General features: G+C 41.1%; 1 protein-coding gene and 1 long non-coding RNA gene across 2 annotated transcripts in view; one reads left to right on the top strand and one right to left on the bottom strand.

Moving 5' to 3' along the window:
* Nucleotides 1–27,799, bottom strand: part of SCFD2 (sec1 family domain containing 2) — a 503,171-nt gene that overhangs the window by 54,094 nt on the left and 421,278 nt on the right. The gene's annotated exons all lie outside the window — the stretch shown is intronic.
* LOC104006112 (uncharacterized) lies at nt 2,913–25,864 on the top strand. Its single transcript, XR_010156617.1, has 6 exons — nt 2,913–4,035; nt 17,532–17,739; nt 20,262–20,534; nt 20,870–21,063; nt 24,382–24,464; nt 25,591–25,864. It is a non-coding gene; the product is annotated as an uncharacterized LOC104006112 (long non-coding RNA).

Here is a 27,799-nt window from a genome sequence, read left to right as displayed (position 1 = left end):
TAACCTAATGTGACTTTAAGTTCTAACATAAAAAAATTATAGGCTAGGTGCAGTGGTTCATGCCTGTAATCTCAGAACTTTGGGAGACCGAGGTGGGAGGATCACTTGAGGCTAGGAGTTTGAGACCAGCCTGGGCAACATAGCAAGACTCTGTCTCTACAAAAAAATTTTAAAAAATAGCCAGTGTGGTGGTGCATACCTGTAGTCTCAGCTGCTTGGGAGGCTGAGGTGGGAGGATCACTTCAGCCCAGGAGTTCAAGGCTACAGTGAGCTATGATCACCACTGTCCTCTAGCCTGGGTGACAGAGTGAGATTCTGTCTCAAGAAAATTATAATCTAGGTTGTCAGACATCAGGTTTCATAGGGACAATTTCCCCTTTCATATTAGAGTTCTTGAGCTATGTATCACACAGCAGGGCACCTCAGCAGGTGTGGAGGTAATGATATAAAGATGCCTGGATTAGTGAGGAAGGCAGACTAACAAAATTAGAGCTATAACTATCTAGGTGAGGTCACAAAAGGCCAAAGACAAATAGGCATGCACGAAGTGGGGACTCCTTCTTGAAGTCCTCCCAGAAGTCTCCCTTCTGGCTCCCCGACTATGCTGATCCCATGACTGTTGGTGCACTGAATCCTGCTTGGTGTCTTGGAGTCTCTCAGCCTATAGTTATTGCTCCTATTGTTATTGCAGTCTGCAGCCTATAGTTATTGCTCAAATGACAAAGGAAGACAGGTGAGAGGAGGCATGAGGACATGCTCCAGTGGGAGCAGAGACTCTGGACTCACCTTGCATGCCTAGCACAGTGCTTAGCTCACAGAAGACACTCACTACATAGTTTTTAAATAGGTGAATGGGGAAAATAGAGAGGTTATAGAAAAAAAGAGTTAAATCAGACCAAAAAATGACATAAAGCAGCAGCACTGATTTTCTTGAGCGGCTGATAAACTGTTTCTGCATGAAATTTCAAACAAAGAGCTCCCAGATGGTTTTGAGCAATTGCAGCCTACATGGGTAAGTGGATAAACTTCCAAAAAGGCTACTTGAGAAGACCAACCTCAATTGGCTGATAAATTCTGCTTGTCTATTTAACAAGCAAAACTAAACTATATGTGGTTTAGGTATACACACATATATGACAAAAACTCTGAAGTTTGTGTTTATCATTCTCCTTCTCTGTTTTAAAGAGAAGGATGGGTGAGGAAGGCAGATTCATCTGGAGGTAGGTAAGCAAAGTGCCAGGATAGGGTGGTGGATTCATGGGTGTTTATTATATAAGTATGTTTAATACCACACAGATCATGTAATTCTTATACGTATCAGCTATTATCTTAAAAATATAACAAAACAAAAACCAGTTGCACTACTTTCTAAAGCCTCCAGCAAATTCAGCTTTTTAAAACAGCTGATTAGAGGAAAAAATGTCGGCTGAAATCTATTATTATTAGGCAGGTTTGGGATGTGTGATGGACATGGAAAGACTTGTACATTCAGGAGAGAATGTGACATGGTTGCAAGTGGCTGCCCAGCTAGAATTCTGAGGCTTTTTGTGAGAAATCAGGTGGTGGGAAGCCTGAAGGAAGGAAAACCATCAGGAATACGCTTCAGAACTTGCACAGTCTTAAAGGCAAGTTTGTCTGGCAGGGTGCAAAGTTGCCAGAGAGGCCCAGAAAGCGGGAATCCTGTTAGGGATGCAGGCACTGGGACAAGCAGTCCTTTGATCCTGAACATCTGTACTGCTCCAGGAAGCATTGCTACAAAAAGAATAAAATACCTAGGAATCCAACTTACAAGGGATGCGCTGGACCTCTTCAGGGAGAACTGCAAACCACTGCTTAAGGAGATAAGAGAGGACACAAACAAATGGAAAAACATTCCATGCTCGTGGATAGAATCAATATTGTAAAAATGGCCATATATTCCAAAGTAATTTATAGATTCACTGCTATTTCCATTAAACTACCATTGACATTCTTCACAGAATTAGAAGAAACTACTTTAAAATTCATATGGAAACAAAAAAGAGCCTGTATAGCCAAGACGATACTAAGCAAAAGAACAAAGCTGGAGGCATCACACTACCTGACTTCAAACTATACTACAAGACTACAGTAACCAAAACAGCATGGTACTGGTACAAAGACAGACACATAGACCAATGGAACAGAATAGAGATCTCAGAAATAAGACCACACATCTACAACCATCTGATCCAAATTTGACAAACCTGTCAAAAACAAGCAATAGGGAAAGGATTCCCTATTTAATAAATGGTGCTGGGAAAACTGGCTAGCCATATGCAGAAAATTGAAACTGGAACCCTTCCTTATGCCTTATATGAAAATTAACTCAAGATGGATTAAATACTTAAATGTAAAACCTAAAACTAGGAGAAACACTAGGAGAAAATCTAGGCAATACCATTCAGGACATAGGCACGGGCAAAGATTTCATGACAAAAATATCAAAAGCAATTACAACGAAAGCAAAAATTGACAAATGGGAACCATCAAGGAGGTAGAAAAATAGACGATCCTAGATCATCACGAAAACAATGAAATAACCCCAACCATTTCTAAAAATTTTCTCTAAGCTGCCTATGCAAAAAATCTCTCTAAAATGGCTCTCTTCTGACTGCCGTAACTGTAAACTAACGGTTTATCTTAAGGTTTTATGTGTTAAATAAGGGAAGTGTGGAGAACTATAAAAATATCATGATACTGTATCACAGTAATTCATACAATTTCATATGTTGGTCATTAAGTTGTCTATTAAATCAAACTAAATACACTGTAGACAAAGAGATTCTGAAGTTCAGCATTCAGAGTAACTGAAATACAATGTTTGAGGTTATTTCTTTAAAAAGGTAGGCATCAGATTTTTGATCAGTTACCCTAATGTTCTATTATCGGCTGTCACCATGGGAAAATCAGATCTCTCACAGCGTTTCGACTTTGGGACCTTTTTCCAGCAATTAAACCTACTGTAAGTGGGGGAAATGCCTGTATACAGCCACTTACGCCAGGCTCAGGTTCACAAACCTTCCCATTCCCAAGGAAGGCAGCACACAGGCTCCTACTAGGAATCACAGCCAAGTTCTCAAACAGGCATATCTCACTAGAAGTGCTTCCTAAAAGGTGGATTGTTTTTATTCCATTGAATTAATTCTACTGAATTACAAACTTGCCATTTTCACTATAATAAGTCCCCTTTCAAAGTGTGTTGACATTTCTGGTGGTTCTGAATAGCTCAAAATGGTTTGCTGGACTCTCAGAGCTGACTTGAGAGACTACTTGGATCTGGTTGTTTTCAAAAGCTGTTGGGTGGTAGAGCCTGGGGAGCTATGCTGCACCTGATAGAAGAACACTATGACATCATTACCACTGCTTTCGTCTTCTGAACTAGGAGAAAACAAGGTACACAAAAGAGTTATCACAACATGCCCATGAGTTAAGCACAGCTGGCAGTTTTCCTGTTAATATTTGCTTACTTCTTGTTTCCCACCACCCCCCTCCGCCACCGGGTGGGGAGTGCAGGGTGCTGCAAAAGATGAAGCAGCAACAAAGTTAAGAAAACACAGGACAGATGAAAACTTACAGTGAGGAAATTTTAATCTGCTTACTTTATTTTTCTTTGAATTGGGAAAAGACTGCCATAATTTGATTTTAGCAGGAAATAGTATTCCCCCAGTGTATAGTTTCAGAATGAATGGGCCAGTCCAGCATCTCAGAGAGAGTGACATGGAAGCCCAGATGCATCTTCTGTGGATGGTCCTTTAGAGACCTGATGGAGGCTGATCCCTCCTGCCCTCCAGGAAGCATATCTGATGTGCCACTTCCTGCAACAAGTCCTGTACATTCTTATCCTCCACGCTGTCTCCCCCTGTATTTCATCACGAAGATATGTGGCTGTATGTGTGGGACGGGGATTCTACCTGATGCAGCTGCAGCAGAGGCCCCAGGGCTCCCCCAAGAAGACCACCTGGAAGGCTTCCTGGAGGTGCAGGCCAAGAAGGAAGCTGTGAAGGATGACATCAGGTACACTATTTCTGCTCTTTTCTGAATCTTAGCCCAAGACCAGTCTGGTTGCTGGTTTAAAAAATAGTGCCAAAGGCCCACCTCACATGGTGATTTGTTTAAAGAGATAACGTTATACTTTATTTTAGAAATGCCAATAAAATTGGAGTACAGTGTGGGAGTCATATGGTGACACTTCTGACTGTGATGCGTCTCTGGAAAATGCTTTTCTTATTGGGTTACAAAGAATACTTCATTCAGAGTTTAACTTGTCTGCTAATTACACAAACCTCTGTCACAGCTAATTGTCCATTTGTAGAAAAGGATGGAATCAGAAGACCAAGTCATGGCATACTTAAAAGCCTTTCAAGTTACTGTCTGCCTTCCCCACCTCTTGTTCTCACTGTCACTTGGAAGAGTTCTTTTAAAATCTTTTTTTTCCATTATGCTTTTTGAGGTCCAGACTCACTGACTGTATTATAGGATTCTGTAAGTATCGGGGGAATAGTAGTGTCTTTTTTTTCATATTTTTGGGGAAGGCAAGGTGGTTAATAATATGGGATTATTTTCTGATCTATTTGAGAAAGAGGCAAGAATAAAAGAAGCTTAGTGGCCTAAAGTTCCTTTCATCCCTTTGTTTCTTAGAAGAAGAGAAGGGCAATTTGAGTTTATTTTTCTTCCAGTAGCAGACAGATCAAATGAGGCCCCCACTTTCTCCCCTCCCCCAACACACACACAAATCACTCTCTGCCCCAATCTAAGGTTCCACTGCACCTGTTGTTGTAAATCTCCATTGAACCGAGCCAGCATCACTATGCCTGAAATTTAAGCTCCCACTAAATGAGGCCCCTTATCTATCACTTTTCTCTATTTTCTTTTGGAGGCAGCATGAATTAGTGTGTAGGTTAGGCATGCTTGATTCAGAGTTGGGACACAGTCCAGAGAGGGTTGCCAGTGGGCCGTGGTGAGGAGGAGAAGGGTAGAAATATTCCCCTTCTTCTCATCCCTTTCTGAGGCAAGGCTGGGCCTTGAAGGTGGATTCCAGAAACAAATGCAGAAAAATCAGGGAAGCTTACAGAAAGATGTCTCCCTCTTGAAACTCACTTAGGCTCAAAGCACATTCAAGTAGCATTGCAAGCAGGGTTAGGATCCGGAAGAAGTAGGACAGGAAGCAGCAGCTCTCTCTGTTTCCCTGACCCCAAGGACAGGGCTAGACTTCCTGCTGGGGTACAGAGGCTGCTGTCTGCAGCCTTCTAGGTGCTCCTTACCCGGCCCGACCCCAGTCCAGACTTAGGCCCCCATGGAGATGCTCACTCATTTCCTTCAGCCTCTGGCAGAGATAACTAAGATGAATCACATTGTCTACAGGGAGATTTAAACTCTTAACAAAACTGAGTTATCACAAAGATTTAGGGCTTCTAGGCTTTCACTTGTTTCTGTGCAGGGACAATTTCAAGCCCACAGCTGTTTTCACAGTTACTATGTCCACCATGTTCATGTAGGATGGGTTTGAGAGAGTGGGGCTTGGGCTCAGAGTGTAGCTCTTTCCTTCTGCAGGATGGGGATGGGGAGAGTTAAAGAACTGGTGAACTACAGCCGGCTCCATGATCTGAAGGCAGAATATGCACTGGACAGCTGAGAAGGTCTTAGCTTCTCATTTCCCAGAAACAGCAAGGGATTTGAGAGTTAGTTTAGAAATAAAAACTCTAAAGTAGTTAGAATTTCTTTTGGGCCCTGCTTTGACTTGAATGTGTCCCCCAAAAGTTCATGTGTTAGAAACTTAATTTCCAATGCAACAACATTGGGAGGTGGGGCCTCATGGGTCATGAGGGAGGAGCCCTCGGAGTGGGTTAATTATCATGGGAATAGGTTGTCATAAAGCAAGTCTGAAGCTAAGTGTCTCTGTCTTGTGTACTTGCTTTCTCCTGCTGTGGGATGGTCTTGCCAGATGTTGGTGACATGCCTTTGGAATTTCCAGCCTCCAGAACCATAAATGGAATTTCCAGTCTTCAGAACCATACACTTCTATTGTTTATAATTTACCTAGTCTGTGATATTCTGCTATAGCAACACAAAGTGGACTAAGACCGAAAAAAATGAAAGAAAAAATGATCAACCTAGATGGACCAAGTTGGTAACACTTAAGTTCTCTTTTCCCACACTAGCATACAACCTCCTTCATTACGGCATCAAGTGCTTGCCTCTCTCCCAGTGGGAAAAAAAATGTGCAAATTGTTCAGGACCAGCCTTAATGAACAGCCATGTGTTGCCCCCCAAGTTGCCACAGTGGTTTCACTGTGAGCTCATAAAAAGAGACAGGTCTCAGGCCTGCAACCAGTTTGGCATCTCATGTAGGGTCAAGCATCCAGGAGGTGGTCAATAAATGTAACATGTGGCTAGATTCAAAACACATAATTATTCTGGAAAAAATTTTTATGGAAATTGTTGGCTGTGGCTTCAGGGCTCTACATTTCCAGAGGCAGGCTGTGGCTGTCTGGTTTGTTTGTTGTGAAAAGCCTTGGGGCCCAATTTAGGCAGGAAGCCTCTAGGAATTGCAGCTCCTAGAAATGCACCTCCAGGGGCTTCTGCAAAGCTTCACATAGTCATAGTCAGCATGTACTGAGCTCTTACTGGGTTTTCAGCACATCACCTGTATTATCTGATTGCACTTTGCAAAATTTATGTTAAAAAAGATTGGAGAAATGCACAAGGATATAAGTTCCAAGGAAGTTCATGGCAATATTATTTATAATAGTGAAAAACTGGAATTAAATATCCATTAATAGGAGGATACAAATCAATGTGTTTGATTTATTGATAAAAGAAGATGACCACGCTAGATTATGCGACAAGAGTTGGTTGCTGAAGAGTACGAATGGACATTATTGTCCCATAGAACTTTCTGCAATGATGAAAATAGTCTATACCTGTGTGGTCCTATACAGTAGCCGCTAGCTACTTATGGCCACTGAGCACTTGAAATGTGGCCAGTGTGACAGGGGATCTCAATTTTAAATTGTATTTAACTTTACTAAATCTAAATAGCCACATGTGGCTAGTGGTTACTGTGTTGCATTGCACAGCAGTAGAATGTAAGCCCAGCGGGAACAAAGATCTTTAATTACAATGAATTGGAACTTCCCAAAACAGTGCTTGTGCTTGGCATATGGAAGGAGCTCAATAAATAGTTGCTGAATGAAACAATTGCCTGTTAAGTGTTGTTGTGTCAGGAATTATGGGAGATTTCTATTTTCCACTTTATATGCTTCTGTTTTGATTTTTAAATAAGCATATAATTTAAGTGTTTAATTAACAACAACAACAACAAAATTCTGTGTGGAGGCTGAAGCAATTCCACCTTGAAAGCTAATCTACCATGTTGGCTCCTGATCAACACCTGTTCCAGGAAGACCTGTAAGATTTCCAGTTTATCTATTGTTGCTTGCATAAGAGCACATACTCACTGTAAATCCTGCCCTTAGGTCAAACATCCTTGATGTTGTAATACTTTGATTGTTCTACATATACCTTCTGAACCAGCCCTCCCCTACGGTATGTAAACCCTGGGTCTGGGAGTTAATGGCATGGGGATCCACCATTGTGTCTCACCGCTGTCTGATACACAGACGTGGCTTCTGTTAAACATTTAAAGTCCCTATTAAATGTTTCTTTCTAAGAAATTGGATATGTCAGCCTCTCTCTTTGGCATCTCAGCTTCCTCAGACTTTGGGGTAGGTTTCCATAGACCTGTCCAATGCAAAACAAATTCCACTTCTGAGAAGCAACACATATCTATCTCATCCTTTTCTTTTTCTTTTCTTTTCTTTTTTGAGACAGAGTTTCCCTCTTGTTGCCCAGGCTGGAGTGCAATGGCGCGATCTTGGCTCACCACAACCTCCGCCTCCCGGATTCAAGCAATTCTCCTGCCTCAGCCTCCCGAGTAGCTGGGATTACAGGCATGCACCACCACGCCCAGCTAATTTTGTATTTTTAGTAGAGACAGGGTTTCTCCATGCTGTTCAGGCTGGTCTCAAACTCCTGACTTCAGATGATCCACCTGCCTCATCCTCCCAAAGTGCTGGGATTACAGGTGTGAGCCACCGCACCCAGACTTCCTTTCCTTTTCCATGGCTGTCTAAATGACTGCTCACTTTGGCTGGTGGGGAGGAAGGCCGACTCCTGGGTAGTGATGTAATTTATTGCTGGGTACCTGGATTAACTTTCCCTAAATAAACATTACTGGGTGCCATAGCTCCACCCGCGTAAACTCATCCTCCTGTCCTTGATGCCTGGAAAAAACCATAGCCTCCATTTCATTTTTCATCAGTCAATGCAGTCTTCAGGATTTCCATATGTCTGAACAAGGTTAACAGCAGAGGGGAAAAAACCTGATATATTGTCTCTGCCATTGAAATATGGGGTCAGGTACATATATTTTTGTAATTTACAAGGTCAGCCACAGTACTGATTTATAGCCTTTCTAAGTCAATGAGTGTCTTAGTAATAAGACTCTAAAATACCTCTTCACTTCTCCTGAGCACCCATCAAGTCTGTCTGCCAACTCAGTTTTCAGTTCTCTCCTCAAGCCTTGGTGAACACCAGTTAGACTTCCAACGTCAGGCTGGCCCCTCTAGCTCTGACTTATCTGCTCTTCTCCTTCAAAGCCTGACTCTAGAAGCCAACTCCAGAGCACTATCCTCTCCACTCCTCCACCTCCTTCAGCTCATAGACATTGTATCTGCTAGATCCATGTTTCCCAAACTTCAGTCACTCATTTATCACCTTCGCTTCTGCAACTTCTTTGTACTGTCTACTCCATTATTTACTCAGTCTTCTCCTGTAAGTTGACTTTAAATCAACTCATGTATTTATTAGCTGTAAGCTGATCTTCCTTTCTTTCAATAAATATTTATTGAGTGCTGACTACCGCTAGGCACTGAAGGTATAGTGCCTGTGCTCATGGAGTCTACACTTCAATGGTGAGAAATAGACATATACACGTAAAAAAATCATGTGATATTAGAGGTAAGTGCTTACAAGAAAAATGGAGGTAGGGGATATTTTACATGTGGCCAAAAAGGGCCTCTTGGAGGAGTTTGCATTTTAGCAGACACTTTTTGAAGTGAGTAGGCAAACACTACAGATACCTGGGGAAAAACTTTCTGGACAGAAGGGCAGCAAGTGCAAAGGCTCTGAGGCAGGAATGTGCTTAAGTTCTAGAAGAGCAAGGGGGCCAAGTGGCTGGCTGAGGGGTAGGGAATGCAGAACAGGTGAGAGAGGCAGAGAGGGCCAGATCACTTGGGGGCAAGTACGGAATCACAGACGAAGGAGCAAGAGAGACAAGAGCATGCACATGGATGAAGGCTGGAAAGGAAGGCACATTCACAAGCCTGAACTCCTTCTTAGGCTGATAAGTGGACTTATGTGGGGGCACCAGGAGAGAAGCAGACCATCTGCAAGGGGCTCCTGTAGAGAGCATACAAGCTCTGCACTTCACATGACCATTTTCAATGTCTCCTCCATCCCTTCCCGACAGTAAGAACATGATGAAATTCAGTGGGACAGAAAGCCACATTCTGAAACACAATAATCATCCAAATTGCTATAGGAGGAAGCTATAGCATGGCTTCATTGCCACCAGCCTCTGTTGTGAGAGGCTCAATATTGTAATGTCAGAGTCACCAACTGAGGGTGTGAAGAGGAGGGAGGAGAGTGCCAATCTCAGAAGCTCGACATGGGCACCTCTGCCGGATTTGATTGAAAGTGAGCTGGCAAGTGAAGGAAAAAATGAAAATCCTTGACCAGTGAGGTTACTTACTGGTTCATTCTGGATCCTGAAAATTCAAGGTTGGTTAAGGTAGCTTTAAGAAAAGGAAATTTTCTTATTATTCCAATAAAGGAATCAAGAATTAAGCCGACGTTTAAATTTCACAAAGGTAGTGCTCATACATTGATTCATACATTGACTCAACAAATATTTACTAAGTGCCTGCCATGTGACACTGTCCTAAACATGGGTTAGAACAGCAAACAAAACATAAAAACTTCTGCCTGCATCACACTTCCTCTGCATTTCTCCACTGTGTCTAAAAATGATGAAAATAGTTAACATTTATTGAGCGCTTACTATGTGCCAAGTACTGTTCTAAGTACTTTATATGTATTAATTCATTTACTCCTCAGAGCTGTTCTATGAAGTAGGTACTAGCATTATCCCCATTTCACAGATGAGAAAAATAACAGAGAGGTTGAGTAACTTGCCTAAGGCCACGCAGCCAGTCAATGGCAGAACCATTATTTGAACCCAGGCAGTCTGAGCCCAGAGCCCAGACTCCTAAATGTTATGTTTTTACTATTGCAGGAAATCAATAAACACTGAAATGACTATGATAAAAAGTATAGTACAAACACGGTAAAATAGTCCAAATTTAAATAAATGGCTAGGAGAAACATCAGTTTAAATTATGACAAACCTATGAGTTACTTAGAAACTGCACTTTTATTACCTGTAAATACATATTGATACTAGGGCTAATCTGTAATATACTAACAAGCAGAGGTCTGTACTGCTTGTTGTGATGAACACTTAAAATTAGATTCCAACTCAAGTGCCCTATAGATAATAACTAACACTTAATGTCCTTAAAATAATTTTTTATTCTCTTAAGCAGGCTAAGCAGTTGCCATTGTAATTTTATTGATTTTACTCTTTTGTTCAACAATCTTCACTCTCAATCTAGATTAAAGTAACCTAAATGAATAAGGTTTCATTGTGTTTCAAAGTCAACTCATCTTAAATATTGCTGGACTCGTCATCGGTGTTCAACAATATACCAGTTCTCCTCTTCTGTGTGTGGTAGGATTTTACTCTTCTCTGAATAAGGTAGGGATTGGGCAGTAAAACATGAGTGGCAGGGACATGTGCCACTTCTGAGCTGAAGCCTTTAAAAACCAGTGTCTAATATACCACTCCCCCTTTTACCTGCCTCAGTGATCATGGAAGCCAGGGGACTTCTGGATGTCTGGCAGAACCCTCATAGATCTGAGGTGGACCCATAGCACAGTCAAGAAACCAGCCATTGTTTTAAACTACTGAGATTGTGGGGTTGTTTGTTATTAGTACAACCTAACAGATACAAATGCCAACCCTCCACAGTCTAGGTGAAAAAGAAAATGAATAAAGAATCTATGCAGCCAATTAGAAAGAAAATAGAAACAAACATTAATTGGCCATTATGATATTTTAAATATTTACATGTTATCACACCTAATCTTCTTGGTATTGGCAATACTGAGAAGTAGGTATTATTTCCATTTTATTTCTGTGGAAACTGATGTTCAGAATTGCTAGTAAGTGACAGAGATGTGTTTCCAATCCAGGCTTGTCTGAATCTTGTGATTATACTATGTTGTCTATAAAAAGCATATGCAACTAGATTACTCTAAGGGCCAAACATAGGAACACTAGGAGGGAAAGGCATTCAGTCACTGAGTCATTCTCCAAAAGGGATAAGATGCTTACTACGTGTCAGGCATTGTGCTAGGAATCTCAGAGTGAACAAGACAGTTCTGTTGATGAGCTGACAATCTAGTGTGGGCAACAGACAAGTAAAGTGGCAATTTCATTACGGTGTGATAAGAGCCATGTGACTAGGGTAAGGATGGGTTTGGACTTAAGAGTACACTCAAAGGAATGGAAGAAAGAAAAAATGAAAAAAAAAAGCAGAGAAAGGAAAGCTAGGAAATAAATGAGGAATAATGGCCAAATAAAGAAGCACCATCAACGTCATCATCTCTTCCTGTCCAGATTTGCAAACATTTGGTAAGAATATGCCATATGTTTCACCCTGGCACACATAACTCTGGTGGCATGCTGCCACTGGCTGGTGACATCAAAGTCACCTGTGAAAACCAAGAGAAGCTCTGCTCTGCTGTTAACAGCAGTCCCCAGCCCAGCTGGCTTAGGAATTCAAACCCAAGCAGGGAGCCTACATTCCCTCTAGGGCAGCTGGCACCCCCAACTCAGGAGGACAGAAGGGCAATTTGCTTGCTAGTCTTCCCTGCTGGGCTACGACTCTTGGTCACATTTATCAGAACTTTACTATGCCTGACCTGCGAGCTACTCAATAAATGTTGATTGGTTGCCTGATAGAATGAACAGCCGTTGGGGTGGAAAGGTGCCTAAGGAACCTCAGGTGCTGTAAAGCATCAAGAGGCCTGAGCCCCTTTAAAACCCAGCCAAGGACCCCAGAATGGCTGGGGCTTGTTCCGACTACACTCAGCATGTATTGATAGATCTGCATTCTCAGTTTCACAGGGAGATCCCTCCCACATGGAAATTAAGAAATAAATGGCTCTCCTGAATGGAAATGTCAGAGTAGGGGCTGCTAGGTCACAGTGTAGGACCATGTGAACTAGAGAGACAAGTAAGTCCCACATTAGAAATTAAAGGCACAGTTCGTATCTGGGCAGTTTGACAATCTAACTATAGAAGGGTTAATGCATAAGGTAGATTAGAAGATGACCTGGGAGGACTCTTGTAATCTGAGGATTCCAATTGCAGCTAGAAAGAGGAATGTAGCTGAAATGACAGGAAACATGAACCACTGCTTGTAAGTTCGGATTTCAGAAGGGTACCCCTGTGTCCCTATTAAACTGATTTTTCTGAGGGCTCGGCCAGGGAACAATCTGTTTTGTGGTAATGCGCAAAGGGACTTCTTGTTGTAGGACTAAGCACTTATAGGAGAAGACACAAACTGAGAGAAAGTGTGGAAGGGACGAGCATTTTAAGGTAGAAAGAGTAGACACCACCCTGTGGGAGTAGGAATGAGCATGTTCTTTAGGGAAGGACTGGTTAAGACCCTTGGGCACGCTCTTTCCACTGTTAGAAATGCCCTTCTGATCCCGTGCCTGGTAAACTCTCCTTCTCTCTGATATACCAGCTCAGATGTCCCCTTTCCCATGACACCTCCCTTGATTCCCCCTGGTCCTAGATAGCAGTTTTACAGCCTAAGTTCTGAGACCCTCTATCCAAGCCATAAAAAACCATGCTAAATCCTGGCATTTTTTTTTTTTTTCCTGCAGAAGAGAAGGTAGCCTCACACCCCTTTTCAACACAGTTCCAGAAAGATCTTTTCAGCTGACAAAATTGATTAAGCACATATTAATTGAATACCCACTATGCAGCATGTAGTTTCTAGGGGATGTAATGGTGAACAAGACAACATACATACCTGTTTCATGGCTCTTACATTCTAGCTGAGGAGACAGATAATGAACAAATAGATATGTAAGTAAATGTTAGAACGTAATAAGTACTAAAAATATAAACAAAGCAGTGCATGGCAGAGAGGGTGATAGCTTTTCTGACATTTATTTCTGCTTCTTTTGGTGGGTCTTTCTATATAACAGAGGCTGGAAAACTAAACACTCAACTTCTTGGACTCCTTGCCCAGAAGCTGAGATGCTCCCTTGGTAGTCTTAAGAAGATCCCAGAAATACAATGTTGAATTATTACCCCACTGTGTTAAACCTAACTGTCTTCATCATTGGACAGCGAGTATTGGGAAGCCAGACACTCACTCCGGTTCACTTATCTGGCACATAGAAGGCACATGCCAAATGCTTGTTGAATGAATGGCTCCATCTGAAACAGACTGCCTAGCTTAAACAGAGGGCCTGCCCTGATAGGGATGAGGGAAATTTACAAAGTTAGGATGTGGGCACAAGTTACCCACTGCACAGTGCATGCTAAGAGGCCATGTGAATACTATAGGTTGAGTATCCTTTATCCAAAATGCTTAGGACCAGAAGTGTTTCAGATTTAAGATGTTTTGATTTGGGTTTTGGAATGTTTGCATGATACTTACTGGTTGAGCATCCTTAATCTGAAACTCTGAAATCTGAAATGCTCCAATGAGCATTTCCTTTGAGTATCATGCCAGAGCTCAAAATGTTTCAGATTTTGGAGCATATTGAAATTAGGTTTGGGATGTTCAACCTGTTTATACTAATTAAAGAGAAGCTACTGCTGATTCTTTCGCAGGGCCAAGAGTTTGATGAAAATGGTATATGAGAGGAAAGATTTTTCTAGTGTCTATGTGTGGTAGGATTGGAGTATACAGAAAGTGGAGGAAAAGAACTAAAATCTTGACTCTAGATGGTAGAAAGTTGGTTGTCAAAGAAAAAGGAAAACAGCAGGCAGAAGCTACAGAATATTTGGCAAAAGATTAGCTTTTTAGTTTTTAGCCAAGGGACAAGGGGGAGAGTGGGTTGTGGGACATAATGGAGAAGTTGGAAAGTGTGTGCTAGTTTGAAAGAAGCTGAGAGTTCTGATTCCAGCACCAATGTCATGCTAGAGGAACTGGGAGCTGATCTGGACAGATGTGACTATCTTAGCTGGAAGTGCTAACTTAGGAGAGGTAGAATCATGTGGCTGTAAGGAGCAAGGGCCAGGGAGCCAGGGAGACTGTTATGAGTCCTGTTCTGCCATTCATTAGTTGTGGGGGCCTGAGCAAGTTACCTGACTTCTCTGGGCTTCATAAATTCAGTATGGGTGATAAAAGTACCTCCTTCATAGGGTTGTTGGGGGAATAAATGAGTTACTATATGGAAAGCCCTTGAAACAGTGCCTGACACTGAGAGAAAGGTAACTTTGTTAAAGTTACCTTTACGTAGCACTCTCAATGAATGACATCTCAGGAGGAGAAGTACAGAAGGGAGAGGGACTAAGGTCCAGGGAGAAAGTATTTCACTCCACTTAATATAACTCAAAACAAATGGGCTAGCAGTGGCTTGGCCTTGGAAATATTCTGAGCATTTTGATATGAGAATATTCCTCATCAAAATGGGATTTGCCTATATAGGAAAGCTTATAGATAGCTAAGGATATGACCTATATAAATCTGCCATGGAAAGTAAAAGCAAAAAAAAAAAAAAAGTCATTAAGCACAAGGGAATTTGGTACTATCTGAATTTGACTTTACCTTGATACTACTAAATAAAATCTCCTAAAATGGTAAAAAATAATTTAAACAAAACAAAGGTATGGGAGTAGCCCAGTGATTCAAGATGGTATGCCTGACACAAGAAGGCCAGCTGCAGCCCCCAGCTTCTCTGGCACTAGTGTCAAGAGTATGCCTTACGGAATGTGCTGAATTCCAAACATCCCATATTAAAGAAACTGTCAGTAACTCGTGCCTTAAACAAAACAAAACAAAACAAAACAAAACAAAACAAAACAAAAACCCTGTTAAAGATAGGCATTAAGCTTATGCTAGGTATATGTTTTAGTTTGTTCTGTGCTGCTATAACAGAATATTTCAGACTGGGTAATTAATAATTACTTCCTCACAGTAAATTTATGGATGTTGGAAAGTCAGTGTCAAAGTGCCAGGTGAGGGCCTTCTTGCTGCATCTTCACAGGGCAGAACCAGGTGTAGCTTCTCTTTAATTGATACATAGTATTAATCTGGCCTTCAAGCACTCACCATGCAGTGAGTAACTTGTGCCCATATCCTAACTTTGTGAATTTCCCTTATCCCTAACAGGAAGGGCAAGAGAAAACCAACCCCCTCCATAGAGCCCCTTTATAAGGGCACTTAATCCTCATTCATAGGGGAGGAGCTTTGTTGGTCTAATCACATCTTAAAGACCCCACCCCTTAACACTATCTTATTGGCAACACTTGAATTTTGGAGGGGACACATTCAAACCAAACCCTAGCATATTAGGCTGACATGAAGAGAGACCCTGAGCTCACCATGCAATGGCTCTGTATGACCCATCTTGACTTCCTTCTTCTTCTCCCAACCCTTCAATGTGCCTAAAATAGAACCATGTGGGAGGGCTGAATTCAGACACATGGTATAGCTTTATTTTTAGCCCATTGAAAACATTTGTTTACCAAACAATCACATGAAATGAAAGCCTAACTACAAGAGCTCCAGGATGTCAAAATGTTAAAAGTACAAACAATTATTTAGCAGATAAACCCTTAGAAACTGACAAGGATAATGAGCACTAAAAATATTCTTAATGGGCCTTATTGAATGATAGATAACACTTGTAATTTTAAACACATTCTGTCTCTTTTAGTTGTATCTGGATTAATATAATTATATCATATGACCTCTCAATATTTATTTTATGTCATTGTGGACTAAGACTGAGAATTCTCTTATTTCTTTATTCATACAAATTATGTATTACTGCTTATCTCATTTGTCAAAAGATTTCCATACTGCAGAAATGTTATTGAGTTCTATACCAAAAGGTCTCTGGTTGTGGGAGAAGACATTGAAATTATATTGCTTTTATAACAATCATGTCTTAGAAATGTTAAGTTCCTTCTTATGCCCAAATATCTGGGACTTAAGAGAAGAAACATGACAAGTAGGGTTAAAACCACTAAAGGAAGAGACCATAAGACAGAAAAAGATAATAGCTAACTATATTATTCAGTTCTTTAGGGTCCATGCCAGAGAACTATGCAACACTGTAAAGAGATAGATGTCATGACTCTTTTATTTAAAAGATTGAATTACCTATGTCTGTTGTTCTAATGACAAATTTATCATCTAAATTTTGCTCTCAAGGACAAAACTGCCTGGTCTCTCTTTTCACATGTTTAACATAATAGATACTCTATTTCAACTTTTGAATTTAGTTTTAAATATATTTCACTAAAGTGCCTGGGCACTGTTGCCTAATGCTTGATCAGAGACATCCCTCTGAGGAGAGCTATAGGTAGGTGAAGTAACCTCCAGGTTAACTGGTGGAAGGAGAAGGTGGCCTCCTTCTGAAGTCCCCTCCCTGGAGTCATTAAATGTCTTTGAGCTACTCAGAGATAATCAAACCTTCCATGTCCACCTAGCTGCAGATATTTCTTGACCAACTCCTGTATCAATAAGTAAAGACTAAATTAATAATATGGAGTAATATGCAGTCACTAAAAAAGCTCTATAGAGTTATCTGAAAATAACTAAGACATATTAAGTGGAAGAAGCAAGCTGTGGAACAATATGCAGAATATTATGTCATAATGCTTTAAAAAGCTCTATATACTTCTAAGCATTTCTTTGCAGATAAATTTGTATGTGAATACTTACAAAAGAATGTAGAAGACTACATCAAAACTGATGAAAGGGGTTACATATGGAAAGGGGTGAAATTAGAAAAAGAGATCTCAAGAGGGACTTGTGCTTTTATCTCTATTGTTTAAATTTCATTCGAGATCACATTCGTATGCTATAAGCATTATGAATCTTATTTAATTATATATTTAAATTATTTTTCTTTAGAGAACTAAAGGCACAGCCCAGAAAATCTGGTTGGAATGCCTTGTTTTTATATCCCCAGCCCACACTTAAGATTTTCTCTCCCCAAATCCTCTCCCCCTCAACACATATATTTTAACTTAGTCTGGTAAAATAATTCCATATCCTTGTCATGGCAATGAGTATGAGGATGTTAACACTGACCTTTTTACAGATGTTTCTTTTTACATTAATACTTAGTGTTCATCCATGGAAAAATGAGTTGTACTTCTGCTAATGTCAAGGGCAAGACTCAAATTCAAAAAACATCACCACTACCGATAAACAAAACCAAAGAGAAAGGATTCCTTATCAGCAGACAGTTACAGCTCCCACTAGGACACTGCCTTCTCAGCGGCTTCGGTTATCAGATATTCCTGGACATACTTTCCAAGCCATGAAAAATAACGTAAGTTTCAAATGGGATTATTATTTTACTGACTTTAAATTCAATTCTCTTTTTCTTTCTCTAACCTTTCAGTTACAGAAAGACTCATGAGAATTTTAACATTCCTTTCTCTTTTTTCAAGAAGGAATAATGAGTTTGGGATTTATACATCGAACATTTTGGGGGGTTATATTCTTTTCTTTTCCCTAAATTAACTGATTTTAAAAAGCAAATGCTGCATCCTTTTAAAATAATCTTTTAACTTTTTTAGTTTTAGGAGAAAATAAAACCACGTGCATTTGGAATAAGTTACTATCATGGAAAAATGAAATAGGTTATTTGCAAAAAATTGAGACAATAAGACTCTTGCTTCAAAAGCATAGAAAATTATCACAGGTGTCTAATGAATCTCTTGGCATGGTACTAGGGATCTGCATTTTTAATACCACAGTTAGTTCTGATGGTTTGCCAGCTATGTTTTCCTTCTTGGTATAAAATGCATTTTCTAAAGCTGTGATTATCAGCCGTGAACATCACAGGTTTATCTCAGTATGCCAAAAAGATCCTTAAGATCTCATAGGAAAAGATTCTAAAATTTTCCATTTAAAAAATAAATATATTCCATTGAGTACTTTCAGAAGGATAGGAAATGGCATGTTTCAAAATTACCAAAGTATTCTTACTCTAAAAATGTTAGGAATATTTGCCCTTTACTTCTAAAAAAAAAATTTGATGAAAATACCTAAAATTCAGAGTTCCTTCTTAAGCAAAGAGAAAGGAGTATCAGAGTTCTCAAGAATTTTTCTGTAATTAGGAATAAAAATGACTTATCATCATAACAACTAAGATTAGGGTCATAAACAATCACTATGTTTTCATCTCCTTAACCAAAAATATTAATTATGTTTCTGTAGTTTACCATAATAAAGCCACTTATTTTAATTTCTAGAAAATCTTAAGAGTTAAAAGAAATAGGCTCTCATCTTTTAAAAATCCTCATTTACCAGGATTGGAACCTCCTAGAACAAAGGATTAGCATTATTACTATTCAGGACTCAGGGATTGTTTTTCTCTGAGTCTTAGGTACTTATGGTTGGAAAGCTGGGAGGATCAGGAAAGTAGACATCAGAAGAAAAGGGTAATAATCTTTGGAATGAAATTGGTTGGGCATGTCAACCTCAGCAGGCTCGATGGCACTGTCCTATTCTATTTTTGCATCTCTGTCCTGCTGACAGTTTCCAGCCCATGCAGGCTGCTCACTGTGCCCTGGTGCATGTGAGCGCTTTCATTCAGGCCATCTCAGGGACTCAGCTGTCAGAGCTGAGTTGGCCCCTGCACTGTTCTTACAGGCTTTCTTCTCCCTAATTACATATATTTGATCACTCAGCTAGAAAAAAGTCTTGGCAAACTGCACTACAATAATCATTTCTCCCTTCAGCTCACCATCAAGAAAAATATCTGTCACGATGAACTCAAGATTTGTTGAAGGATGGTCATTCGGAAAGAGCTTTCCATTCACGGGGAAACTGACAGACAGAAGCCAGAAGTCATTTCATTATTTAGAGCGAGCTCCGGCCTTCATAGGCTTATGGCAGTTGAAACTCAGGTTCCATCAGGCATTAGTATTGTAAAAATACCAATTCTCTACAAATTGATCTAGCAATTCAGTACAATTTCAATGAAAATCACAAAGTGAAGTGTGTATGTATAATTTTACAAGTTGATTCTAAGACACCTATGCGAGAGCATATGGTTAAGAATAACCATGAAAAATTTGAAGAAGAACAGACTCATTATACATATATAGTAATTAAGACAGGGTGGTATTGGCACAGGGATAGACACATTTAGATGAATGAAACAAAGCAGAGGGCCCACAAACAGTTCCACGCACATATGGAAACTTGATATACTACCAAGATGGCACTGAAATTCAGTAGGGGCAAGGATGAACTACTTAGCAAATGGTGTTTGCAAAAAAACAATATAAAATTTCATCCCTAGATTACAAATTTCATGGAAAAAAATACAGGTGTACTAAATGTGAAAAGGCCAAAACTTTAAAATTAAAAAAAAAAATTGAAAGATACCATAAACAGAGTGAAAAGCTAAGCCTTAAGCTAGTATAAGGTATTTTTAACATAAAACCAACAAAGGATTACATAAGTAAACAAAGAAATCAATAAGAAAATCAACTGGAAAAATACAAACAACCAAGTAGAAAAATAGGCCAAAAAAAAAAAAAAAAAAAAAGCAGGCAAATCCTAGAAGAAATCATGTGAATCACAAAAAATCACGTACAAAAAATTCTTTACACAGGATCAGGGAAGAGAGAATGACACAAATTTAAAGGTGTGATACTACCCAAATCCATACGGGATACAGCAGAGGCTGGAACCCTGAGGTGGGAGAGTGTAGTGTTGTAAATAAAATAGAGGGATTAAATGAGATAAAGGCTATTACATGCCTGGAACACAGCAAGTGCTCTGTTAATGCGCTTTCTCTTCCCTCTTTTGTCCCCCTGGCACATGGCTCTTTATCAGCAGAGCCACAGCTTTCCCAGCACTCTGACAAACGTCCATGAGCCCCCAAAGACTGGGAAGTAATGATGATGCAGCTGCGGCACCATAGAAGAAACAAGTGATTTCAGTCAAAGGGCCTGGACTCACGAGCTAGCAACTTTGGACAGATTCTTGAACTCTCAGCCTCAGTTTCCGCTTCTGTAAAGGGAGATAACTACAGTGACCTTCAGGTTATCTTTAAGATGCCAATGAGCTAGTGAAAATGCAATTTAATCTGTACAGAACTAAACAAATGTAAGTCAGCGCTAATATTCTGTTCCTAGTGGGGACATGCCAAGTCTCTTTACTGCAACCAGTGGTTCACATATGGCAATATTGTGCTAATTTCCAACTCCTACTTATATATATGATTTGTTAACTCTGGAGGATGCAGCCGTCAGCATAAGCAACCAACAGAAGAACACGCTGGATCCTCTCCTTTTCCTGACAGTGTGTAGTCTTCATGGGGGTGGACAGGCTAGATTTAAAACGATGGGCGGATTGATTATTTTTCTGCATCTATTTCCAGGGTTGTAATGTATATTCTCTTTCTCCCACATCCCGCCTTCTATTTTCTTCTCCCTACACAGGCTCTTTTAATACAAATTAATTAAATGCAGGCATCTTAAGAGGTGGCTTAAGAAGACTCCTGCATCATCACAGGGAGTTAAAATTCTGAGCAAAAAGCCTTCTGGAGGAGAAGCATAGGACAGGCAGCCCCAAGACTGGACTGGATAGATGTTGCCGAGCCACCAACTCTCTGAAGGACCTGAGACAAAGCCAGGTGACCTCACCAGTGCTCCATGTTCTCACCATAAGTTCTATAGGACACTCAAATATTCTCAGGACATCAGTTTGCTATACACATGAACATACACATATTTTACATTTCATTCAAAGGGTAAAACATAGACTCCCTTTGTTCTATAAACCTATAAACATGTCTGAGCATTTTTTACATAAATATTTCACATAAATATTTTACATGAATACTTCGACTTATAAGTCCATATTTTAACAATGGCATCTTTTCCAATGTGTACATTATGGAAGTGTGGTTGGGGTGTACAGCCTAGGAGCTCAGGGACTGCACAGGCCTGTTCTTTATGGATGCATTGCATTCATCTCCCACAGCCATTTGTAGCTTCAGCTGTTTCTGAAAGCAGCCACTTTCCCTTTTGATGTCTGAGGTTCATTATTTTCATTTTTGACTTAACCAACAGGTGTTCTCTCTTGAACTCTTTCCTACATGAGCTGTCTTGCCTCAGGGTTCCCACGGACAGGAGAGTTTTTCCTACAGTGTTACTGAGAGGCACAGAGAAATCAGTTCCTCCTGGTCCACTGGCTCCGCTCTCAGCACTGCAGTCTCTTGTGACCACGCTGAAGTCTCAACGTTTCCCCCTTCTGAGAACATGCAGGGACAGAAGGGTGAACCACAAGGGCCAGACCTAATGCTCCAGGAAAACAATGAAAGAATAATTTTCCATCCTTTTATTTAGGGCTTAAGTAAGCCAGGCCTGTAACACCAAATTGTGAGAGTGCACAAGATGTTTTTGAACCTTGGTGCAGAATCCAGAAAGAAGTGCAGCCTCTGGTGACAGGGTCTTGGGCTAGCCATGTGAAGCCTGGCTTTATGTCAGGCCTCTCAAATGTGCTGTACAAACCTACCTGTAGGTCTACTCTAGGCAGAAGGGGTGGACCGATGGCACCAACAAACACATCTGTACACACAACAGTGCAGCAGATACTTGTGGATGGGGTATGAGACAAGATGAAGATGCCCTCAATTAAATCTGAGGACAAAAGAAGACTGCCCAGAGAGTGGCACTAGCATGGCAACAAAATATTTCAAAATATTAATGGGTTTTACATACACGCATAAAATCACATTTTTCTGACCTTATAACACATTTCAGTGATTTAGGTATTGAGTTTGTAATGCTTGTGGATACTCGAAAAATTGAAAGAGGCAAAGTTAGACTTCTTGTCCCCAAGACTGGAAATATGTCCCTTCGTTGGGAGTTGGGTGGTGTTGAATGCAGTTGGGGTGGAAGGAGAGGAGAGCTAAGGGGAAAACAAAGAATAAGTAAATGTTCTACATTCCTGAGAAAAGGGGCCCTGCCCCCTAGCCATCTCTGCAGCAAAGCCCTGGGGGAGGGAGAGAGAATGCTCAGACATGTTTGTAGGTTTACAGAACAAAGGGAATCTATGTTTTACCCTTTGAATGAAATACAGGAAAGCAAAATACCTAGAGCAGAAATGGCTGTGTGACATGTCAGACAAGGTCATAGAGTTTTCCATGGCCCTGCACTGCCCATGGCTCATGTGGCATGACTGTAGGTGAAACCCAGAATGGACTCTCAAGGTGCCCTGGGCTCCCTTCCTCAATGGCTGAAGAAGGCTTCTCTTGACCTAATGGAGTTTAAAGAGACTTGGGGATATAGTGAACTAGACCCCAGAAGCCTTTCAAACAGGAACTAGGGGGCGCCCACCAGGACCTTGTGGACTGACAGTGGAGGCTCAATGAGACAAAATGTGTCACGGAGATGCCTTCAGGACAGACAGCATTCGGGAACAGATACCAGCTCCTTACAGTCTTGGCCTCCAGATTAGACATGGCCCTGGAAAAAGGTGATGGGGGACCTGGAATTACCAGACAGCAATTCCGTTCCCCCACTTAGTGGAATGGGAGCACAACATGTAAATTAAAGGAATTAGAGAAAAACATTTAAAGTTGCATTTGTTATACACCCGAACATTTATCCTGAGACTGATGCCCACTACACTGGTAAAATCAACCCATAATAGATGTGTTTAGTTTGGGACTAACATACTCTAAGAGGTGGCTTTGATTGATTGATTCATTCATTCATTAATTCTCTCCCTCCCTTCCTTCCTCCCTGACTCACCAAAGAGCCAGCCATTCTGCTGAGTATTAGCAATGTTTTTCTTTAAAAAACTCCAAACACCTATTTCCTGCCCTCAAGATTTAGAAGTTTGGCTAAGACACGGAGAAGCATAGAGAGGCAGAAACAGAAACACTGACAACTAAATCTAATGCAACATGGTAAGGTCTATAACCAACATGCATACTACATTGTCTAAGAGCACAGAAGAAGGCTTGTTAACCTGAGACTGGGAAATCTTTGAAAACTGACAACTCCAATCTAGCCAACCAGTACCCTTAGAAAGACTAACTTATGATTGGAAAGCTGTAATCGACTCAATTATATTGAAAATTTGGGGGGATGTGTTGTGGCAGAAGCATCATCTGCATACTGACTATCTGTAGGATCCACCTAATTTTCCAGCCCCCTAGCAGTTAGGAGAAGTCATGTGATTAGTTCTTGTCAAGAGTCTGTAAGAAGTGATACTCCAAAAGCTTACACGAGACCCTCCAGCTCAGCTCTTCTTTCCCCACCATAGTTTCTGTGGAGACCTCAAGATGGTGCAGCTTTGAGCTGTCTGAGCCTCCATCAGCCTGGATCTTTGAGAAAGTATGTGAAACACAAACCTCACTGAGCCATATTGAACATGTAAAATCAGCAAGAAATAAGGTCTTAATTGAATTAAGTCCTTGAACTTTTTGGGTTAATTTGTTACTGCAGCAAAACTTAATGGCGATGGAGGATTAAAAAAGGGAGCTGGATTACAAAAATGCATTTCAACACTGTGCAGAGGAGAAGGCGCTCTACCCCTAGGTGATCAGTATCTTAAGAACAAAGAGATGATGGAGTGGCAGGCCACAGAGTGATATCTGTACACGGAGACAGTACCTAGAGATGAGCTCAGATGCCAGGTTGGTAAGAGAAGCCTGGACTAGAGGCAGAAGACAGGAGGAAAGCAGGAAAGCCACACTTCTACTTTCTCTCTGTTCGTCTGTCTGAGTAGTAGCCCAAAGCCACTCCCTACCATATCCCCTCTCACCTCCCCATCTCCTCTCACAGCCCCATCCCCTCTCACAGCCCCATCCCCTCTCACACCCCCATCCCCTCTCACACCTCTGCCCCAAATGGTCCCATGTGAGGCCCAGACAGTAACACACCACCATCAGGCATCTTTCTGGGGGACAATCTAAAGGCAGCTGCCCTCCTCTTTGCAGGCCCCTGCCATCTGCTCCAAGGGAATGAATAGCTTCAGACTTGGCACCTTAGAAATGCTGACAGCTCCTGAGAGAGAAAGCAAGTAAGTTCAACAAGGCCAGTTTAATTTTACTCCAGAAAAAAGTTTATCTTCTCTCCCACAAATAGTAAACATAAGCTTTAAAATGTTTCCATTATTACTGCAATAGTTAATTTTAAAATTTTAATTTCTTTTGAAATAGGCAGTAATCACATATGGGCAACATCTAGGTGACCCCAGCAGCATGGAGCTGCTGCACGGATTGCTGAAGGCCCCTTTCTTTCCTGATACATATCTCATGATTTAGTGTGGAACAGAAAGGTTTACAGCATTACAATCTGTTAGAGATAAGGGGACACATGTTGGAAACAGGTCCATTAGAAAAATGATGATCCTTTCATTCCCTAAATGTCACTTACCTTCTCCCCCACCTTTTCCCAGATAAAAATAGAAATCTTCATGTGACTGAACCATTCCCTGGGAAAGTCACCAAACAGAAGGGAACCAGTGATAAAATGAATGCTAACATCTTGAAATCTAGTAAAAGTATCTTTTTAGTAGCCACAGATAGCAGAAAAGTTTATAACTTTAAAATGTCCCATAGGCCCAGCAACTTTTTCTGCTGGGTAGGGTGAATATGAAGGCTCGTTGGAAAAGTAACAACAAACGAATAATAGTAACAACAACTACAACACCTAGATGGCTCCATTATCTGAGTATTTACAGAGTGCCTGGTAGTACTCGGTGCATTACCTTCCTCAGTCCTCACAGCGAGCCCTTGGGGGAGTTACTATCATTGCCTCCACATGGCAAATGAAACACTCTAAAAGCAGCCATTTAACTACAGTAGTTTCCAACTATAGAGTAAAGAATGTGTATCTAGGTTAGTTTGCTTTATAACCTATAGACCTGGTGTCAGTTTATGCCAATGACTGTGACTTGGACTAACATGGGATAGCCAGCCTCAAGTAGACCAAAAAGGGAAGGGACCTCTACTATGTCTAGACAAGTTCACAGACAGTGCTGGACACCAACCCTGCCAGCTATGAATATTCCTGATCTAGGAATAAAGAAACAAGCTCAGGGAGGTTAGATCGCTCTCTAAAGTCATGCAGCCCCTGAAGGTGGTGTCAAGGGGAGTCAAAGCATTTCTTTAGCAGCACCCTGTGAATTCAGTTTCCTTATTCAGGAGACAGGGATTGTGAGGAATGAATGAGAAGATGAACCTGAAACTGCTTTGTCAAGTGTCAAGGGCTGCACAAGTGTGAAGAGGATGGTGGTAAAATCCCAGAAGAATTAATCATCAAGAAGATAATTACCAATGGACTTATATTAGAGTTTATCCAGAAAAACTACTTCATCCAAGCCAACAAGAATGCCAGGACAGCACTGAAATGAAAAGGCTGGGCAGGAATATTTGATAAATAATAAGATTAGCAGTGTACAATAAAGGACAGATGGGCACTTGTTGATTCTTGTTTGGTCAAACACCATTTTATAGTGGAGTGGCTGAGACCATGGACTCCTGGGCCAGGCTGCCTGGGTTCAAATCCTGGTTCTGCCACCTACTAGCTATGTAACTGTGGGTGAGTTGCCTTACCTTTCTGTGCCTCTGCTCCCTCATGGCAGATGGGGACATTCCAAGTACTCATGGCATGGGGTTGCTGTGACATTCACAGGCAGCACTGGGAGCAGTGCCTGGCATAGAGGGCTGCCATCTAAGCACGAGCTGCTCCCACATCCATTTTCCATTCTTGACAGTTAACTTGCTTTCTGTCACCACAACCTCCTCTTCAGTGGCAGGTTGTCCCCAAGTCTTTGGTCTCTCACCTGCCTGTGGAGGACCGGGCTTGATGGGTGGGAAGCAGGCCCCATACCAGGCCAGTCTGAGTGCCTGTATTCTTCTATCAAGTATGTCTTTAGCCTCATCTTCCCATCTTTCTCAAATCTGTGGAAGGCGAGGAAGATGATAGAAGATTACAGGCACTCAGTTCCAAAGATGGAATGCCACTGGAAGGTGAGGAAGTCGGGCGGGTGGCTACAATCCAGCTCCCTTGGGAATTCACAGTTGTAATCTTAATTTGAAAATATTCAGTTGGGCCAAATGAAATTGCTGTTTTGGTAGGTCAAAAATGGCTGAAAAGCAGGAATTTCATATTCCGCCACCTAATCCACATGGGCAAACAGATCAAAAGCTCAGAAAAGCAGCAAGAGAAAGGAACAAGCAGTCTAGGAAAAATCATAAAGGGTGAGTCCAGAGAAAAGTAAATAAAATAACCATGGCTTACACAGCTGCATCAGAATCAAAGAAATGCATAAATTAAGTCCAGGATCTAATCATGTCCTTTAGCACAAACATTAGCTCAAAGAGCTGGCGGTTTTGCAGATATACACATCTGACTAAAAAGTGGGAAGAGGAGGGATTCTTCCAGGCCATAAAAGAGACATGGAAGAGGCTCTGTCCTCCCTCAAGAAGTGGCTCCTATCTGCACGAGTACACACTCCTCTTTCATCTGTTGCTTTTCCTCCCTGGCCTTTTGATCCATAAAAGAGAACCTCCACCCACCCCTCCTGCTCCTGACGTCAAGCCGTCTCCCACACAGTACCCCATTATTGAGACTTTCCTCACTCCATCTGGCGGCTACTTTCCTCCCACCTTCAAGCTTCACCTTTGTCCTCTCTCCCACAAGGGCAGCCCTGTTTAGGAGGAAATAGAGAGCAGACAGGGGCTCAGCTGTCCACAGTGGGCAGCTGGGGTTCCAGGATGCTCCCTTTATACTTGCATTGGAAAGGAGAGCTTAGGGCAGTGGGTTTTCAGAACTGTTTTCTGTTCAGTGCTAAGAGCAAGAGGTCATCCCAGCACCTTTCTCTTCCAGCACACCTTTGGTCTTCTTGTTACTAATTTTGCTGAGTCCCATTTCCCAGAAGAAACAGAAAGACTATAATATAAGAAACAGATCTCACAGCCTCCATGTGAAACAATGATTATTATTGCTAACATTTATTAAATGAGTACTAATGTGGTAGACCCTATGGTAAGCCCTTCATGTCTTCTGTAACATTTAACTTCTCACAATGGCTCTATAAAATAGGTGCTGTGCCTAGCGTCAGTTTTCATGCGTGGGAACTGAGGCATAGAGGGGTTAAGTGGTTTGTTTCAGGGAACACCACTGGTAAGTAACAGATCTAGAAGTCCAACCAAGCAGTTGAACACCAGAGCCTCTGCTCTTAGCCTTACTCTAAATACCTCTGAAAATTGGCTTTGTGTTAACATAACCTGATAGGACATTCATAAAAAGACCCCAGCAGCAGATTCTACCTCAGCAATGTGGAACAGAAAAAATAATGCATTTATACACAGAGAAATAAAAGAAAATAGCTTTTCCATGATGACTTTG

This window comes from Pan troglodytes, chromosome 3, assembly GCF_028858775.2.
Source record: "Pan troglodytes isolate AG18354 chromosome 3, NHGRI_mPanTro3-v2.0_pri, whole genome shotgun sequence".
NCBI classification, from domain to species: Eukaryota; Metazoa; Chordata; class Mammalia; order Primates; family Hominidae; genus Pan; species Pan troglodytes.
The sequence above is the reverse complement of the archived record's forward strand: the minus strand, read 5'-3'. Positions and strand labels throughout refer to the sequence as shown.